The sequence below is a fragment of the Lutzomyia longipalpis genome, chromosome 3 (genome assembly GCF_024334085.1).
Source record: "Lutzomyia longipalpis isolate SR_M1_2022 chromosome 3, ASM2433408v1".
Classification (NCBI taxonomy): domain Eukaryota; kingdom Metazoa; phylum Arthropoda; class Insecta; order Diptera; family Psychodidae; genus Lutzomyia; species Lutzomyia longipalpis.
Window position 1 is genome coordinate 13,546,873 of NC_074709.1, and position 15,235 is coordinate 13,562,107.

The following is a 15,235-nucleotide window of genomic DNA, read 5'->3' on the forward strand; positions in this document are numbered from 1 at the left end:
TCTTCTCTTTTTGGGAGCAATGAGGCACTGTTGAGAAATTTTCTTCCTTCTCATTGCAAGGGGTTGAATGAAGCACCATCCCCCACATATTTCACATGAAGTTTAAACTCCCTTTTGTAGCATCCACACAGAGTGGGTGAAAATTTCATTCTATTTATTTTATTGCATGTTCAATTGGTGCAAAAAATGGGGTTGAAAGACTCTCTCTATGTGCGCCTTCTTGTCGTTCGCGCCTGAGGCTATGATGAAGGAAAGTTTCCTATATAAATTCCACCCCGAAACATTCCAATTAATTTCAATATTGCACACACATTTCCCTCATCGCGGGGGATCTTCATCTCGCCTTCAGTACCTCCGACAAAATATTTGCAAACCGGGTTGTTTTCTCATTAATCCGACTTGTAAATTATTGACATTGTGTTGCTGCGTGTAAATAATTCAGTGGGCACGCGGTTGAGAATTTTTGAGGGGAGCGAGGGTCCTTTTTGAATTTTTGCGGACGACACCGAGAGCTTTAAAAAGAAAACCTCATAAATATTTATGGTGACTTCCCGCCCTGAAATTCCACTGTCAGCGTAAATTGCCCCCAACAAAGACAAACCAAAATGTTTGGCCCTTCGTCCCCCTCCCTTTCCAGATGGGGAGTCATGGTGGGTAGGTCAAATGCAAAATTGGAACACAAGAGTCGAGGCCCATGTGGAGTGACACCGTTGAGGAGGATCCCCGTCGTGACCCCCATCAGTTGCTCTTTGGAAGTTCGAGGGCAACAGGGGGGACTGTGCAAATTACCTCCACCAGCAATGCAAATGGACTGGATGACATGAGTTTTCCGGCATGCCAGAGCACGTAGATAAGCGACCCTGTTGGCATTTTTCCCGCACGTGGTATTTGCAATATTTCCACCACACCGCCCCCACCCACCTCCTATCCCAAACGCACGCTTCCGCCTCGCTGGGTGATTTCCTTCACCATCATCCCCATTCCCGCGTGAAACTTGAAATCACACCGCCCCATTTGGCTACAATGTTGCTGACACAATTTACTGCATTTTACCACAAGGAACTGCTCTCATACTTTTACAGCGGCACAGCAGATATTTTCCTCGCAAAAAGGGCTTTTGGGGGTGGGAAAATATACAGCAAACTCGCATTGTTTGCAGTGGAAGCGGTAGTTGTCGTTTTTCTCATTTCTTAGAGAGTGGATGATTGGGGGTGTGCTTGCTGTAAGAAAAGAATTTTTGAAGCTCTTTGCTGCAACAATTGCATGCTATTGTATACGAAAATTGCCTCAAAAATAATCCCTAAATGCCAGAATTATGGAAAACATAATTCTCCCAAAGGAGTTTACCCACTTTCGTCCAGACAACAATCGGGGTACTTTTGACCTTTCAGAATAAATTGTTCGAATAAGAAAAAAAAACTTCAAAAACATTCAAATAAATTCAATTTTCTCTGCCCAGAAATTTCAGGAATGTGGGTTTATTAAAAAATTCTCATCTCCAGCATTTGGCCTATAGCACCTCTCCTTGAATCATGTCATCATAAAAGCAGCTGATGCGAACCCTTTTCAACTTCTTCGTGTAATTTTTGCATGCAAAAATCAGAGATTGGGGGAAAGTCAAAAAAGGAATGCGTCGGCAATTGCTGTGAAAGCACATTAAAACACGAACCAGCGACCCCCATTAAAATTATCATATAATTATCTTTTTTCCCCGCATTTTCTCCTTTTGCATCGCATTGTAATAAATTGCTTTCTCAAATTTTGTGAAAGAGAAAGAAAAAAAAGCTCACGAGCTTTTAATGGACTTTTCGGGGTGTTTGTCCGTCGGTCGATGGATTTTCTTCATGATTTTTCACATATACATACAGGTATACATCACACGCTTACACTCAAAATTCCATTGGAGTGTCTTTTGGATCACTCCTTTTTTTTCATCTTCACCTCATCCGTGAAATTCATCCAAAAGAGCTCTTTGAGAGGTTGCTCGTGTTTGTTTCTAGATCGAAGGGGTGCCACACAGAGCCCTTTGTTGGGGATTTTCCTAGGGGTATTTATCTGTATGAAAATCTTCGGATCTTCGGATTATTCACCAAAGATTCGGTTTATTAACCAAGATTCGGAATATTCGCTATGAGGGAACCTACCTTGGTGGTGTAGTGAGTTAAAACAAACACCACACCAATAAGGTTATAAGGTTACTAATAAGGCTTGTTACTATTTTACATCTTTATCATATACTTCATCTTCACAACACTCTGTGTGAACCTATATAAGGCTTTCAACTTTTTTACATTTTAATCATATACTTCGTCTTCGCAACACTTTGTGGGAACTTACTATATCAAAGGGTGTATATATTCGCCAAAAAATCATATGAGTCGCTAAGATTCGCCAAAAATATCGAATTATTCGCCAGATAAAAACCCCTTGGGATTTTCTCTTGGATTTTTCTACTCACGCATTCATCCCATCGTCTACCGGAAGAGTGGCCCAAGTGAGAGAACAGAGGGAGATTTTGCGAATGGAAAAGTTTTGCTTTCCCATAGTGTGTAACAATTTTTCACACATCCCCCCATATGTGGGGAATAGTTATGTGTGTGTGTCAATATATCACAAAAATACCTGTGAAGGATTTATCACAATTAATACAGATGACAGAGGGAGGAGAGAACTTTCGCTCCCAAAACCCTCTCTATCAGAAATTTAGATTCGTGAGCTTTTCCTCTGGAAATACGTGCTCTATAAATAGAGCTCAAGTAAAAGCGGTATATTTGCTTTTTAGCTGTATATAAGAAAATATTTTCATTTTACAAATTAATTACTTCATACCGGGCACACGGGAGCTTTTGAGCTTTTGAGCACGCAGTGTGGAACAAAATCAATATTTAAGGTTAAATTTTGAAGCTCAACACTCAAATATACTTCAGTTTTAGGGGGAAAAGAGGATTAAATGGATGAGTTTAAATGTTAATTCTATGTGCAACCCTCCACCATGGGAGTATGTTTGTCACATTACTTTCTCTCCCTCCCCAAAGGGTGAGCTTAAATCTATATGATCATATGCATGGTCCAAGCGGGAGGTGTGGGATTGGAGGTAGGTGGGACATCCCCTTTATGGCACAAATTAGCATGAATTGTACGACAGATTGTTGTTCAATGAAACTCAAGAAATATTAGTTTAGCAATCGTCAGGAGCTTCTCAAATGGAAAAGCTTTATTGTTTTGACGAAAGGAGCCACACCAAAAACAGCAGCAGTTGCTGTTAAAGTGAATCCAATAGAATAAGGATAATAACAAATGCAACTAAATTGAGAAACATTCACTGAACTTTCATGATCTAAGAGGGAAACATTCAGATTCTTCTATATTAAGTCCTTTCTTTGAAAAATCCACAAAATTACCAAAATCTTTTAAACTTAAACTTTACTATTAAGGTATGTACCTAAATCCCTAACTTCTTGGCTATTCAGCCTCTCTGGGTTTCCTTTAATAATAAAATATGTATACAGAATATTAAATAATGTTTGCACAATTTATGTTCAACAGCTGCATATCTTTCCATTGAATTCCATCTGATTAAGAAATTAATTTAATTCCCCATGAGAGAAACTTCCTTGGAAAATTCACAGACGTGCCTTTAAATTCCCAAATCGACAACAATAACAATCATCGCTAAGCTCAACAATGCAACAGCATAGAAACATGCTATATAAATTCAGAGAAAATCTAAAGAAGCATTCTCATGATTAAAATAGCAAGGAACATTATTGTGCTCTATATCCACACTGATGGTGGAGCGCACAACTGCAGTGAAAACGCATAACTTCCCCTATCAAACAACAAGCAGAGTGGAAGAACGTTGGAAGAAAATCATCGACTCCCACACCCCCAATGCGTTTGCCTTTAGTAGCTGTGAGACTGACCCGATATCCCGTGGAAACATTCATGCACAATGGGGCTAAGCTTTTGTGCTGCAAAAACACCCCGTTCACCTACCCAACCCACACCCAACCATTCGCATATCGCCTGGAGCTTTTGCTTCCAACAATCTGTGTGCCGCAAAAAAGAGCCAGAGAAGCATTTTAAGCGGTCCCAACAATCGGATTGTTTGTTGGTCAACAATAGCACGAGTGCAGCGATTTGAATTCCTTCAACTGTTGCAATTGGGGAGGAAAATCGATTGATTTTCACACTCTCAGTTGTGAGCTGGTGCTGCTACTGCAGAAAACCCAATCACCCATTTGAGGGCTTTTCGCATCTGCCCATTGAATATCGCTACATATATATATTTTTCTACCCCCGCCCCGGGGGAATGATTGCCAGGAAAATCAGGAGTATTGCATACAGCTCCGATTCTGTGCAATCACTTTCCGCTTTCACTACACCGTTTTCAAATAAACAGTAAAAACAGAGAAAAGTTTGATGGGAAAAGACGGAGCTGCTTAACACCACCTTGTTTGTGAATTTTAATTAAATGACTTGTACAGAAAACTTTAGCATTTTCATGGAATAAACAACAACAAACGTAGCGGACTTATTAGATGCTATTTTATTTAATTTACTACTTATTTGGCATAATGAAAAGCTTATTTTGAAGAAAAATATTTCAATTTTCGTAAATTATTTGCTTTTAATAAAGTTTCTATTTTTGTTAGTTCTTTAGTTCATTTTGGTAATTAAATTAGTGGCTAAATTCTCATATGAAACAGTAAACGGAATTTGAAGGAAAATTCCGAAAAAGCTTCCAAAATGAAAGTTCAGATGTAGAGCATAAAAAAAAAACTTTCCACGTAGAAAAATAATAAAGAAAGTTTGTTTTACACATCATAATCTATCCACTAAATGTCTTTAAACTTCTGAATTGATTTGCATTTTGCAAAATAAATTTAATATTCTACTTATCAGCCCATAGGAGAACAAATGGGTTGTGTATAACACAAGATCATTTATTGTGTAAATCACCCGTACAAGAGTTCCTGAAATTATTGCTCGCGAATCTCGGACAGAGTACCGCAGTACTTCTAGAGTAAATTATTTCGGGTCATTTCAGAGGTGAGCTACCGTGTAGTCTCTCTCCATGTAGCCAAAGAGGCGAATTTTCGAATCACTGGGCAGATAAATTGCTGAATATCTTGCACAATGATCTCTTACTCCGCCTAATCGTTTCCCATTAACAACCCTTCGCCATTCGAACTTTAACCACCCCACTCCACCCACAAAGGAAAGGTATATTTAAAGTTAGGAGCTTTCTGTGGGAAATGTAAAAGCTCTGAAATACCTTCTCAATGAAAACATTTCATTTTGTGTGCGCGTGCAATAAAATGGCAAATATGATTAGGTTGGTAAATCACTCGTATAAAAGCTCATAAATCTTCAACAGCAGCAGTCTTATCCTGCGGCATCAGTCACAAGAAAAGCTCTCGCGCGATACTCCTTCGTGGTTTTCTGCGCAATGTAAATTTTGATGATTTCCCGTTGAATTATTAAGTATTCCAGAGTAGAAACCGCATGTGGGTAAAGTATAATATAGAAAAGATTTTCCCTCCCACAGTGTGGGTGAGAGAAAATCGCGCGAATGAGGAGAAAAATGGTTGAAAATAAATTTTAATCAAATCCAAATAAACTCACGTCTTCTATGGAGGTGGATTGAGATTAAAATTTCCCAGGCGGATGCCTCAAGAGCACCTGAGATTCCCCAACCATTCAATGCCGATCTACTTGGCAAAAGCTCTCGAGGACAATTCACGTGCACCTCTTTAACTCATCAAAGTCTTCATTGTGTCGCACCCTGCAGCCACCCCGAAGCACCCCCACCTGATGGGGGGTGGGGTGGTGCCACCGAGTATAATTAGATTTTCTCACAAGCCTCGCTCCAGGAAATTATATATAATACGTAGGGGAATGAAGAGGGATAAAATGACGGGAAACAATATGAATGTACGTGAGAAAATTTCCTCAAATAGTAACAATTTTGAACTTTTATCTCACCTCCTGCCCCGCATGTTTCTCCTCTTTCCTAGCTACCCACCCACCAGGGTACTCCAAGAGTATCCTGAGATGCTCTCTTTGTGTCGCACAACTCTCTGACGATGGCGTAGACACTTGAGTAGACTTATCCCCCCCTCCCCTCTATAGCACACCTCCCAAGCGAAGAGTTTTCACCGGGAAGTTTTCACAGCAGTGAGAAAATGGATCAATTACTCGTGGAATTTATAAAATATTCATTCCCACGGGGGTATAGACGAGACATGGTGAGTTTCCTTGAGCTTGAATTAAAATTAATTTACGAAAATATCATGATTTAAAGAATTAAAAATTTAATGAATTATTTGGGAAATGAAATAGAATGAGAAATAAATAAATCAAGAGTTTAGCTTTGAATCACAACTAGAATTTTCAAGTGCATACTGAAAATCTAAGCTGCCCACCAGCTGTCTTTAGTCATTGAACTTAATCAAATAATTTCTGAGTAACTTTTATTCCAAACGATGAAGAGAATTTTTCTGTGGCGTCAGATCAATGACAAGAACAAGAAAACTCATCCTATTTTTATAAATATAAAAATACATTATAGAAAGGAACGCGTATCTATGCTCAATGTTATTTTTATGCAGAGAAATTGCCAAAGTAAATAAATAAAATAAAATATATATTGAGAATGCGAGAAAAATTGCAAATTATAAGTGGGGCCCAATCTCAATAAAAGCATCACATTTTCCCCCTAAGATAAATAAATAAATGCGCAAAAAGCTCCCCTTTTTTTCCCGCAATAATGTTTCCTTGGCATGAAAAAAGCTTCGTTACTGACCATCGGATAGTCTGGAGAATGTCATTTATTTTACTTAACATCTCTCACCAAGTGGCGTCTTTTCTTGTGGGTGGAGGGCGACGTTCGATGTCTTTTTTTGGGGAGAAATCTTTGGTTTTTTGTGCCATCCATCGCAATAATTGTTTCCTCACGTGCTTCGGCGAGAGCGTGGGTGGAGGTGTTATCAAATATAAATGAAGTGAAGAGGACTCCTTGAAGGGGTGGTGTCCTTCCGTTGTATACCAAAAAGCACTCAATGTGGCTTTCGTTGGTCCATTTTGGGGGATAACACTTGAGAGATACAGAGGCCAGTGCTTGGGCACTATAACTCCATTGTGCACGAGATTATTAATTTGATGGCCATCCATTTAGAGAAATTACGTGGGTGGAAAATCCCAGAAAATCAGAACACGTAGAAAACTCGCAATTTGTCATTTTGAGAAGCTTCACAGGAATATTTCTCTTCATGGCGCTAAGAACCCATTGATTGAAGTAGGAAGAATGAATAAAGGATAATAATTGAGGGATTTTTTTCTCACAAAATTCTGTGTGAAATATTACTCGAAAATTTCTCAATGCACTTCCTTTTGCAACCTAAATATTTCTTTATATGTAAAAAATCTCTCCTGCAGTTTTCCCACCATTTTTCTTCAATTTTCCTTCACACTGTGATTTTCCCATAATTGAATTTTTCCATGGTGATTTTTGGGGTTGAAAAATGCAATAAGAAATCCAATGTTTCTGAGCTTTTCGCGTCGCATGACAAACAGCCTTTTAGGGAAATGTGCAGGGTATGGGAAAAACTCTTGGTCTCCCGGTGAGAAAGTTGAATTCCATTGCATTTTATGCATCATTACACGAAAGAGAATTTTTCAGTGTGTGGCGAAAGAATTTTCCTTCATGTTTCGTGTGGAAGCATAGAGAGAAAAATTAATGATGAAGTTGCTTTTTCACCGCGTGTACACATATACTTTTCACCCCCTTTGCGCTAAAGCACAAAAGCTCTGTGGCGCTCTGATTAAAATGACAAAGCACAAAATATTGCGAATAGAGCGAACTTTTCACTAATGAAAATTATATGTTTTCCCCCATAATTTCCTTGCCGAATTGGGTTCTTTTTTCTCTCTCTTCATCTTGCAAAACGTATTTCCTCACCATGATTTGTGGCACACAAAGGCATGTGGTGTAGGGGGCATAATGGATGTGGGTGTGAGAATTGCTCAAGGAGAATTCAATATGATGTGTGTGTAGTGAGGAAAAATCCCTTATGGCTGTGGGAAAATAAGTCAGGCGAAAGGGTATCCATCATGCGAAAGCACAAAAGAAACATCTCACTTTGCGGTAAAGAAGAAAAACGGCTTATATTTAAATACATTGAGCCGTATATAATTCCAAAATGGTTTTCTAATACCCCCCCCCCCCCCCAAGAAAAGGGGTTCGGGGAGTTGTCTTAGAAGAAAGCAAAGTGACGTGGAAATAAATCAAATAGAACGAGACTGAGGGAATTGACGTGATATTGAATGGAAAATTGCATTCAAGGTGTTTATGTGATGTTAAATCGGATATTGAAAGCTCTCAAGTTTTATACATATTTAGTCTTATCTAAATAATGGAGACAAAAGGAACTTCTTAAAGTTTTCTTTAAGAAAACTTCTCTTTTAAACTTTCTCTCTTAAAGAAATAACTCTTACCACGCTGATACTTCTATAAAAAAAACTACAAGAAAATTCCTAAAATATTAAAATTTAACAAATCTTAAAAAACTACAAGAAGACAATTAAGAAATTAAATTGAATTATTGAAAATTGCAATTTTAAGTGCAAATAAAGCCTCCCACTTCATTCTAAGCCGTTTTAAATTGATCAATAATTGAAAATTATTTCTTAAATACCACTCAAACTGGGAAAATAAAGCCAAGAGATGATTCTTCCACCATCCCACCATTTACCTGGCGAGAAGAATCTCCCTCTGGATTCTTGAGCTACCTCCGTTTGCTGCGAAATGAGAAAATTGAAAAGTTCCAGCACAGACAGTCATTTCTTTGAGAATGCAGACAGATGCCTGAGTAGTGGGAGATTGTTGGGGGGATGGGGTTGTTTTGCCCACGGCAAATTGATTTCTTCTCTTACCCCCCTCATAGCAGGAAAACGAGATAGATTCGCACCACCATCAATCATCGGCAGGTCTTTTGGGACGCCGTTCAATCGAACACGCCGCTGAATGATTACTTATTAATGGATTTATTACACCATCATCAGTTGCACGTTAATTAATTTATTTTCTCACCAAAGCTTTTGGCCAGAAAACACCCCCCACGAAAAGTCATTTCTTTTGTTCCCTGTGATTACCTGTCGGGTAATAAAATCGCGAATGTAATGATTTTGTTCAAATTTCAAACGTTATTCTCAATTGAATTTAATTAAAGTTTAATTAGGCTACCCTGCCCAGTGTTAGCAGCCAGTTGATAAATTCCCCCCTCGCAATGCAAACTGCGAAAGTCATTTGCAATATAATACATATAGCAAATTGCATGTGGAAAGTTTTGAATTAGAAAATTGAGAGGAACAATGCAGAGACAATTAGTTCGAAATTATTACGAGACTTCTGCGCTAAAGCCTTATGGCTCTATGGCGAGCCATTGAGAGCTGTAGAAAACAGCTCAATAATGGATACGGCATGGGGGGATATTTGAAGGGGTTTGATGGGAAACTTTCGATACACTCCCACCCCCACAGGGCTCCGCCTAAACGAGTGTCACCACTTGTGTTTAAAGTTTATATCAGAGTCCTCCAAGAGCAAAGAGGGGTTGAGGAGGAACGGAGCTAAAGTTTTCTGCTGCCAATCCTAATTGGTGGGAACAACCCCTCAAACCCCGCGGGCAAAAGTTTTAATAAAGCCAAACAATTGTGTGAACGATTTCCGGGGCTAAAATGGGCGGGAAATTGATTCAATATTAATCTGCAATTAATCAAACAGTGATTTTCACAGAGAGGATGGTAATTGACTTTGTATTGGCTACATTACATTGCCCACACATTAACTCTTTTAGGACTCATTGAATGCAAGAGAGTATAATATTTAGACTTGAGAATCCGTTATTCGCATAGCTTTTTGTAATAAAAAAAGTAAAGTTTTTATTTCCACAAAGACTAATCGCAGAGTATCAGGACTTTTAATGTCAGCTAACGTCCGTCTGGAAAGGGTTAAATGAAGTGTGCGCTCACTTCTTTCCCCTTTAAAGTCTTCGGGTTGCAAAATTGAGTCTCAGATGGGACAAACTTTAGGGGAAACTTTGTTGCAGAATTCCCTTTTAACATGGGGGAAGGTGGGGGACAAAAAGGGATCGGTACTCGGAAAGAAAACACTTTTCTCTCAATTGTTAAGGAATCTCTTTTATCATGAGCAGGATGGAGTGGAGTCTTGTGCAACAACAAGTTGAATGGAAAGATGAGCTTGAATGGGGGTGTTTGGGTTGGAGATCGGGGTGGGAAAAACGTTGCTGAGGACAATGGATTTGGAGACGTGGGAAAATAGTCTGCTAAACCATTGACTTGGATACAAATAAGGGAGAGAATGGAGAATGTCAGGATTCACATCAACATCTTACTTCTTCTTTCTTTTTGTATAACAAAAAACTTCTTCATCGTGTAAATTATCTTAATTTTCCAGCAACAATTTTTGGGAAACATTTATTTTGCAATAAATTCCCATCAGTTCATGCTGTGTTAACTATCCAATTGAAAAGTTGTCTCAAATTCAAATGACTTCTCACCTCCTCGTTTGAAGGGTATTAATTTTGTCGAAGGCGGATTAAGTGAATTTCTTCCGTCGCGCATCCACTACGGCGCGGTCCAAAATCATATTTTCTAACGAGAGAGAAACTTGCTCTGGCACTTTCAATTACCAACTGCTGGGATATTTTCAACCCGTCACGATCAGGAATTCCAATTTGGTCGCTCTTGTACACAGCAAATGGTTATATACGAAGAACAATGCACATTATACGACACCCAGCCTTTCCTCCAAAATATTCCACCCACCCACACACCCCCTTTTGAAAATTCCCACAACTCGCGTCACTTCGATGGAGAAAATTTGAGTGGAAATTGTTTAACAAATTTATCATCTTGGGGGCAATTTATTAGAAAGATTTGCCCGAGATTGCTTTCCTACCCCATTTTGCATTATATTTTTGCTAAAAGAGTAACAATTTTTTTGTTCTTCTTAGAGAGTTTGGAAATTGATGGAAAAGTTCACAAAGTTCCAATTTTCTGTAGAAAAAATTCGGCGATTGGAGTTTGTAAAATGTAAATGCTTTTCCCGGAAAATTAAATCGTCAGCTGGTTGTGACCCGTCTAAAATGGACTCCCAAAGTCATGCCAGTGAGTTTATGAGCGGGGACTGTCGAATTAAATTGAGAAAATTATATTTTAAGGGAATAATTTTCCCCATTATTTACAAGCTTTTGATTTTCAGTGGAATTTTATTGTTTTTTCATTTCATTGAAGGGGAACATGGAAATAATTTTATTTTTTTCATTTTGTTAAACAACAATTCAGTCTACTGATAAAATGTATTTAAGGGTGATAGGCAATTACATGAAAATTCTTTCTTTTTTCACATCACCAAACATTTTAAAGCTTTTAGTGAGAAAATAGAAGGAAAACTCTTAAAGAATTTGTAAGAACTATGAATGTAGGTTTTTCGTGGTCTTTTGGGTAGAATTATTATCTGGTGCCGACAGGCGGCTCAGTGGGTGGGCGGAGATGTTGGCCTAGTGCCAGTGCGCGAAATGTCCGGAAATTGAATGAATTACTTCCGTTTGAAGACACCCTCGAAAATCAACCGCATAAAAGTCATTTGGGCTCTCCTGCAACTGCCATAAATTTCCATTTGGTTGCTCCTCTTATTCCTTTTATTGCTTCCCACGGAAATCGCTTTGGCAGAATTTGAGCCCGCAATTTTACCTTCTTCCCCCCCCCCCAAACCTCCCTCCCATCTCTCTCCCGGTAAAAGGCGTGCTCACGCGAAAATTGCGCCAATCTTTGGAACTCAAAAATCCCTGCACTGCTGGACGATTTAGGAAGAGGTGGAATTTTTGCACAACCCCTTTTTTTCTGGAGCAATCGTCATACACTCATGAGAATTATATGTGTATGTGGCTCCTCTGTGTGCCCATCAAAGATGAATTTTCTCTTCTATGGGGGTTCATCGGAAAACTCCAAAATCCCGTATTCATGCGGAAACTGGCTAAATAAATTCAAGTCACGTTCGCATATCGTGCGGAGTCAATGGCATTTTCTTCAGCAACAAAACCGATGAAAAATCAATTTTCCATACATTCTCTGTGTGGTGCGAAACCACCCCCGCAGTGTGAAAAGGAAATCATTTCAATATTTAAATTACGTGCAATAAACTTTTCTATATCAATTTTCTCCGCAACAAAAGATAAATGAAGATGAAGCTCGTCTCCCAGAGTCAAAATTTTATCCGAAAGTACCACAACAATGAGGTATTGTCTCACGGAGAAAAGCTTTCTTTGTGTTATTATACTTTCTAACATCACAAATGAGGTTAATTTACCTTCTTATATTCAAGGAAATTCCAAGGAAAGGAGAATTAAGGATTTTTTGTGAAATTGTAAATTTGGACACCTGAGGAAGGTACAGTGAAAGCCGAAAAATGTTGAAAAACTCTTCGTGTTTCTTTCGTGTGCTTCGTTTTTCACCTCACTGCACTTTGTTAACAAGAAGCTAACGAGCACAATTCAAATTGAAATACAACGTTGCATTCCCATATTGTATCTCATAGGTAAATCTATTCGTATAAAAAAATCCCCTCAGAACCACCCCCATAATAGAATTTTTCTCCCTGTGGCGTCACTTGTTCAATCACATGTAATTTTTTTTTCCTGTCTGGAGAAAAGCTCGGGCTGAAATGTGTCAGAGTAATTGCATAATTCAGGAGAGAATCCAATTGGGGATGAGCAGCATCCCTTTTGGCATCCCTTTAATATGGATTTTTGCCACACACACACCACTATTGTCACCCGCAATTTTGCCTGATGTGAAAATCCACTCGAGAATGACGAGAATTTCTGCGTCAAGTGGCACGAAATTAATCGGTTTCCATTTAATATATCGCCCAAAACAGCAGCTGACGACAGCAATCAATTAGATGGTGATTAATGTTATTAAATTAAAACGCTGTTGTGCTCATCATTCTGTGGTTCTAAGGGGTGGATTTATATATAATACGCGAAAGAGAGGTGGTGGGTGATGGAGTTCGTGCGACCTTTTGATGTTCAACCGAAGGCGCAAATTTTGAGATATTGTTCGAAGATTAATTTTGAAGCAATTTCTGCGGCAGAGTTCTCACAGCACGATTGAGTACCTACCATGGTTTTTACACATTATTTAAAACACATTTAATAATTAAAGAGATTACAATTTGATAAGCTGTTTTCCTTCAAAAGAAAATGCAAAAGAAAAGTCTTTAGAATTTGTAGAAATCAGTAGAAAAAAATCTTCATCATTTTTTTTACAAGTTTTACAAGCATAAAAAGCTCTCAAATTTTCCTAACTGAAAAGCCCTCTTCAGTTTTTGTAGGGAGCACCCAACTCTCTAAGAATTAAGAGATGGAAATAGAAAATAGAGACGGGAACATACCTTGTATTAAATAGGAAAAAATGAAGCATTTTCTTTGGATGCACTGAATTTGGTGCTCATAGAAAAAGTGAAAAAAGGAATCTCACGTCAAAGAAATTTAGAGCAAGGCTTTTTAGCGCGTATGTATGTAAAGCAGAAAGAGAAGGGAATTTTCTTTCAATTTTTCACACCCACTGCATCCCTTTCCGTCATCCACTCATCGCATCGTTCCTCTTGATCTTCTCTTGCGGCAAATTAATATGACGATGGGGATTACAAAACATCAAACATGCGAAGGGGGCTTTTGAGGCGTCGCACAGGAGCTTTCACCACCCACTTGAGCACCACTCCAGGCTCACGTGTCCTCAAATGTACGACGACGACGAGGAGAGAGTCATCAGGAACAGAAAGGAAGAAACTCATTTGGAAAATCCCCCCGCCTCCGCGAAAACCGCACCAAACACACTCGAATGTGAATTGAATGGAACATAAAACACAATTTCCGCACCACACCTGCCCACCCACACACCGGAGTGTATTCCCAACCACTTGGGACATGAGATAACTTTCTTCCTTGGCGGGAGGGTGGTTGGAGCAAAAAAGAAGCATATAAATTATCATTGGGAAGATTTAGGGGTTGATGCGGTGCCAATGGGTGCAAAACTTCCATATAAAAGCACGCTGCTCGGAAGAGGGGAGACCAACTTTGCTGTGCGGATGAGCTTTTTCCCTGTCACACTCACCCTCTACCATCCCTCCCAGAAAGCTCCCTCATTACTCTTTTTGTCATAACTTCTTCAGGCGTACGGGTTATCCCTCTGAGAACTATTCCGGAGAGCAACAAAAATTGGGTGCAAATCTTGCGAGAAAACATTCCAAAATGTGGCAACAGGCAAGAAGCTTGCGCGAGGATTGATTTCACGCACACAGGGGGCAATTTTCAATTTGATCTACGTGACTTGAATTTCGTGAAAAAAGTGTGGAAAATTCATGGAAAATCGATGGGGTTGCTTCAAGAAAATTGGTGATGATGTGGGAAATAAAATTCCATCCATAACTCTAAATTGATAAATTTTTGCCATTTTGATGAATCCTTTTAAGGATTATTTTTTCAAAATTATTTACTTAAAAAATAAGATTAATTCAAATTGGAGACAGTGGAAGCGCCTGGTAGTCATTGTACAACTTTTTCTTGGGGAATTTGGTGGATTTAAATCTCATATCAATTTTATAGAGATTAAGCTTAAAGCTTCACATATGTACATATGTATATACGAAAATTCTGGGCAAAATAGCTGTGTATCCCCTCAAAATATCCCTTTTGATACTCCTTATCACGCGACGGCATGTTCGTATACATATACTATACATATAAAATTGCAAATCCTCAATGAAAGACCTTCCCCACACAGTTGGCTTGCCTAAATCTCAGACACGTGCTTTCCCAGTGGATGAGAGAGACTGCCCACGAGAATCCCTCTTCAATTTTCCACCCCATAAGCCATCCCTCAGTGATTCTCCCCATAAATAGGATGTGGTCTCATGGGGACGCACCTCGCCTTCTGTTCCACCTCGACGCGCTCCGGAGGCTACCCTGACATTTCCTTAATGGCACAACGCTATTCCTGATTGCAGTAGGGTGACCTTTTGAGCTTCAATCTCTTTTGCTAAAGGTTTTCCTGCACACAGCACATCAAAACATCCCTCTTGCCGCATCAGCTTTGTGCTTTCAACAAACTTGTAATAACAAAACCGCAGTGAAGACAATAAATTGGGGGC

General features: G+C 39.0%; 1 protein-coding gene across 1 annotated transcript in view; it reads left to right on the top strand.

The window, feature by feature from the left end:
* The window catches only part of LOC129793173 (uncharacterized), a 1,136,769-nt gene that overhangs the window by 442,084 nt on the left and 679,450 nt on the right, over positions 1-15,235 (top strand). The gene's annotated exons all lie outside the window — the stretch shown is intronic.